Here is a 6000-nt window from a genome sequence, read left to right on the forward strand (position 1 = left end):
ACTCAGACAGACATGCGTTCAACTTCTAACTCCATTATTTCCAGACTGTGACTCTGGATAAATCACTTACCTTCTCTGGGTATCAGTTTACACATCTGAAAAAATGGGGACTGATAATATCTTTCTCTTAAGTTTATTTAAAGGACTGAATGATATATTATATGCAAAGTGTCTGACATAGAATGAACAGAAAATGTTATTCCTTGTTTACTATAAACTTTTTATTTTCCTGGAGATATTTATCTGAAGACATGGCTCACATTCTTTAACATTCCTAATGTATCCATAATAAATATCATGTAGTTTGCACTGGAAATTCTCTTGTTATTTCATCTCGTGTCAATTGATCTATTTATAAAGTTATGATCCTTGACTTCTCTAGAGCATGTTTGTATAATCTAAACTTGTAGGGTTTTTTTTTCCATGAAAAGCTTTTAGTTATTCATTTCATAATCATTTTTTGAGTATCTGTTTTATGTTAATGTGCTAGGTGCTGGGGATGGTAAGATTAAGAAGATATAAACCCTCTTTATATTTTGGTGGAATGATAGTTGGGCATTGAACCAACTATTTAGTGCAGGAAAATTGGAGGCTTCTGTAGTAATCTGGGTGAGAAATGATGGTGACATGAATGAAAGTAGTGGCAATAAGAATGGAGGAGAGATTGTTCTACTCAAAAATAAAGTCTATTGAACTAGACTTAATTTCTTTCTGTTCTATCCCAGAACCTGGCTTTGCTTGTGGATAGGGGATGTGCTATTTATAAAGATAAGAAGATGTACATGGAGAAAAGTAGATTTTGAGCAGAAAGTGATGAGTCCAGTTTTGGACCATCTTAATTTTGAGGTGTGTATAGGGTGTATGGGCATGACCATGTAATTTATCATACAAACTTGAACATTTAGAAGAGTGAGTGGGATGTGTTATTAATAATTAAACTAGACTAATAGGTATAAACTGGACCTGTCCTGGACAAACCAGAATGTTCTTTACACAGGTAAAGAAAGTCAAGCAAAGATCATTACAGATGAAGACATCCAGGGAACATGTGTAGAGTGAAGAGAGTAGTGGGTTAAGTGGAGTCCTGGAGATTTTTGTTTTTACTATCTCTATGCTGTACATTACATCCCCATGATTTATTTATTTTATAACTAGAAATTTGAACCTCTTATTTCCCTTCACGTTTTACCCTCCTTTTAAAAACATTTTCAATTACACTTGACATTCAGTATTATTTTATATTAGTTTCTGGTGTACAGCAAAGTGATCAGACATTTATATAATTTATAAAGTGATCCCCCCAATAAGTCTAGTACCCACCTGGCACCATACAAAGTTATTATGATATTATTGACTATATTCCCTATACTGTACTTTACAACCCTATGACTCTACCAATTTGTACTTCTTAATACCTTCTCCTTTTTTACCCAGGCTCCCAACCCCTCTCTCATCTGGCAACCATCAGTTTGTACTCTGTGTTTATTTATTTATTTTGTTCTTTAGATTCCACATATAAGTGAAATCATATGGTATTAGTCTTTCTCTGTCTGACTTATTTCATTCAGCATAATACCCTCTAGGTCGATCCATGTTGTCACAAATGGCAAGATTTCATTATTTTTTTATGGCTGAGTAATATTCCATTGAGTATGTGGACCTTAACTTCTTTATCCAATCATCTATTGATGGGCACATGGGTTGCTTCCATATCTTGGCTATTGTAAATAATACTGCAATGAACATAGGGGTGCATGTATCTTTTCTAATTAGTGTTTTGGATTTTTTTTTCTTTATAAATACCCAGAGATGTAATTGCCGAGTCATAACGTACTTCTATTTTAATTTTTTGAGACACCTCCATACTGTTTTCCATAGTGGCAGCACCATTTTGCAATATCACCAGCAGTGCATGAGGGTTCAACCCTTTTTGCCATATCCTTGCCAATACTTGTTGTTTGCTGATTTATTGATGATAGCCATTCTGATAGGTGTGACATGATGTCTCATTGTGGTTTTAATATGCATTCCTCTGATGATTTGTGACATTGAGCATCTTTTCATATGCCTTTTTGCCATCTGTATGTCTTCTCTGGAGAAATGCCTATTCAGGTCTTCTGCCCATTTTTTAATTGGATTCCGCCCCCCAGCTTTATTGAAATATAATAGACAATTAGTTGCTCATATTTACATTGTACAATTCAATGAGTTTTTTTGATATTATAATTGGCATACAATAATATATTAGTACAGCATAGTAATTAGAGTTCAAGTGATCACTCCAATAAATCAGTACTCCTCTTCCTCCTTACATATTTATTATAACATTGTTAACTATTTTTCTTACTCTGCACTTTATATCTCCATGACTATTTCATAACTATCCACTTGTATTTCTTAATCCCTTTGCCCTTTTTCATTGTTCTCCCAAACCCCTCCTGTCTAGTAGCCCTCAAAATATTCTCTGTATCTATGAGTTTGTTTCCATTTTTGTTGTTATTATTGTTTATTTTGTTCTTTAGATTCTGTATGTATGTGAAATCATGTGGTATTTGTCTTTCTCTGACTTACTTCATTTAGCACAATACCTTCTAAGTCTGTCAAGGCAATATCTTTTACCATCCCCTTCCTTTTAGTCTGTGTGTGTCTTTAATCTGAAGTGAGTCTCTCGTAGGCAGCATATATAGGGGTCTTGTTTTCTTATCCATTCAGCTACTCTATCCTTTGGTTGGAGCACTTAATTCTTTTCCATTTGAGGTAGTCGTTGATAGATATGTAGTTATTACCATTCTTTATTCATGTCTTTGATATATTTTTTCTTTTTAAAGAAGTCCTCTGACATTTTCTGTAATAGTGGCTTGGTGTTGTTGAATTCCCTTAGCTTATTTTTGTTTGCGAAGTTCTTTATCTATCCTTTGACTCTAAATGATAGCTTTGTTGGATTAAATATTATTGGTTGTAGATCCTGGGTTTTCAACACTTTGAATATTTTTACAAAGCCTTTCTGTCCTGCAAAGTTTCTTTTGAGAAATTAGCCGCCAGTCTTATGGGTGCTCCCTTATAGGTAACTGACTGCTTTTCACTTGCTGCTTTTAAGATTCTTGTATTTAACCTTTGGCATTTTAATTATGATGTGTCTTGGTGTGGGCTTCTTTGGGTTCCTCTTTCTTGGAGCTCTTTGAGCTTCCTGAGCCTGTATGTCTATTTCCTTCACCAGGTTAGGAAAGTTTTCCATCATTATTTCTTTGAATAGCTTTTGTTCTCCCTCTCCTCCTCCAGGTACCCCTATTACACGGATGTTTTCACTCTTGATTTTGTCCTAAAGACTCCTCGAAGTATTATTAAGTTCTTAGCTTCTTTTTTCTTGCTGTTTTGATTGGGTGACCTTGGCTTCTCTATCCTTTACATCGGTGGTTCGATCATCTTCTTTATCGGCTCTATTGGTTACCTCTGATATACTCTTCATCTCAGATAATGTGTTCTTCATTTCTGACTGGTTTACTTTTATAATTTCCATTTCCATTTTTATGTTTTTTATCTCTTTATTAAAGTTCTCACTGAGTTCATCTACATTTCCCCTAAGTTCATTGAGCATCTTTATAATCAGTGTTTTGAACTCTGTATCTGTTAGTTTGCTTGTCTCCATTATTCCTGGATCTCTGTTCTGTTCTCATATGGTTTCTGCTTCTTTGTCTTCCCATTTTGTCTTCCTTTCTGTGTCTATGTGCTAAACAAAGTTTCTAAGTCTCCCATTCTTATTATTATGGCTTTGTGTAGTAAGTGTCCAGTGGCACAGTCCTGAGAGGGGTTCAGCTCTGTTTTAGTCCAAGACTGTACCCTGCTCTGGGGCCACAATCCACAGTTGGCAAACAATCCACAGATGCTGTGCTTATAGTTGCCTCAAGAAACTATGCCAGAAACCAAAGTCAGCTGCCACCAGTGTGGGTCTTAGAGTTGGCTTAGCAAGTTGCACAGGACTCACCAAAGATACAACTGGATGTGGCTTGTGTGGGGCCGTGAGCTGGGGGAGGCATATTTTCAGGGAATCCTCTGGGTGGAGCAACCACTGTTACCCAGTTTGATGGCACTTGCTTTCGTACATTGGGTGGGAGGAGGGCTCAACAGAGGAACAGTGGATTCTGCTAGCACTTCTGCCTAGGAGAAAGCCTTGCCTCTGGCCCTCACTCCAACAACTCAGCATCCCCCTGTAAGTCCCTGGTGCCACCCGAGCAGCCAACCCTGTGCTGGTGTTCAGTGCGAGCAAGTCCATCACTGTGAAAGTCTGGTCGCAGACACAACCCCTTTAAGAGACGTCTGCAGCTGCTGTAGCCGCTGTCCCACTCAGCCACTCATGATGAGGCAGCCTCGCATCCTTGCCCCATCCTACCTCCTCCTGTTGTAGGGTGATATCTTGTTTTTCTCCCTAGTTGTAGGGCTTCTGTTCATCTAGATCCCAGGCAACCCTGCTTGCTGTTTGCTCTGTGTTTCTGTCACAACTTTGATGTGGTTGTAAGAGCAAATGAATACAGCCTCTATCATCTATGCCATTTTTCTTGGTCTCTCCTATTTTTTTTTTTTTTTTTGATGTTGAGTTGTATGAAACTTTACAAATTTTGGACTTATCATATTCATCATAGGCAAATATCTTCTCCCATCGGTAGGTTGTCTTTTTGTTTTGTTGATGGTTTTCTTTGTTGTGCAAAAACTTTTTAGTTTGATGTAGTCCCATTTGTTTATTTTTCTTCTTGTTTCCCTTGCCTGAGAAGATATATCAGAAAAAATATTACTAATAGTGTGTCAGAGAGTTTCCTTCCTATGTTTTCTTCTAGGAGTGTTTTAGTTTTGGGTCTTACATTTAAGTCTTTAATCCATTTTGAATTTATTCTTGTATATGGTTTAAGAAGGGGATCCAGTTTCATTTTTTTGCATGTATTTGTTCAGTTTTCCCAACACCATTTATTGAAGGGACTGTCTTTACCCTATTGTATATTCTTACCTCCTTTGTCATACCTTAATGACCATAAAGGCATGGATTTATTTCTGGGCTCTCTATTCTCTTCCATTTATCTATGTGTCTGTTTTTATACCAGTACCATGCTGTTTTGATTACTATTCCCTTGTAGTGTAGTGTGATATTATATAGCATGATACCTCCAAGTTTGTTCTCCTTTCTCAAGATTACCGTAGCTATTTGGGGTCTTTCGTGGCTCCATATAAATTTTACGATTATTTGTAGTTCTGTGAAAAATGCCATTGGTGTTTTGATAGAGATTACATTGAATCTATAGATTGCTTTGGATAATATGCACATTTTAATGATGTTAATTCTTCCTGTCCATGAGCAAGGTATATGCTTCCATTTATTTGTATCTTCATTTTCTTTCTTTAGCGTCATAATTTTCTGAGTACAAGTCTTTTGCTTAAATTTATTTCTAGGTGTTTTATTATTTTTTTTGATGCAGTTGTGAATGGGATTGTTTTCTTAATTTCTTTCTGATCATCTGTAATTGGTGTGTAGAAATGTAACTGATTTCTGAATATTAATTTTGTATCCTGATATACTTTACTGAATTTATTTACCAGTTCAACTAGTTTTTTTGGTGGGATCTTTAGGGTTCCCTCTATATAATATCATGTCATCTGCAAATAATGACAGTTTTACTTTTTCCTTTCCAATGTGGATGCCTTTTATTTATTTATTTTTTTGTCTGATTGCTGTGGCTAGGTCTTACAATACTATGTTGAATAGAAGTGGTGAAAGTGGACATCTTTGTTTTGTTCCTGATCTTAAGGAAAACACTTTTAGCTTTTCACCTGGAGAAATTTTTAAGAGAGGAAAAAGGAATGTGGCTATTGAGCAGAAAGGACCCTGGAACTAGTGGCCTCACAGAACCCCAGGGAAGAATCATTTCATTTTCTTTGGTCTGTGATTTTAGGCAGGGAGCCTCTTTGAAGGATTCCTCATCAAAAAGTGATTATCTGCAGTAAGAGGTCATATAC

At 36.3% G+C, this 6000-nt stretch overlaps 1 protein-coding gene across 2 annotated transcripts in view; it reads left to right on the top strand.

Moving 5' to 3' along the window:
• The window catches only part of TPST1 (tyrosylprotein sulfotransferase 1), a 107318-nt gene that overhangs the window by 55089 nt on the left and 46229 nt on the right, over nt 1-6000 (top strand). The gene's annotated exons all lie outside the window — the stretch shown is intronic.

The sequence above is a fragment of the Pteropus alecto genome, unplaced genomic scaffold, assembly GCF_000325575.1.
Source record: "Pteropus alecto unplaced genomic scaffold, ASM32557v1 scaffold68, whole genome shotgun sequence".
NCBI lineage: Eukaryota > Metazoa > Chordata > Mammalia > Chiroptera > Pteropodidae > Pteropus > Pteropus alecto.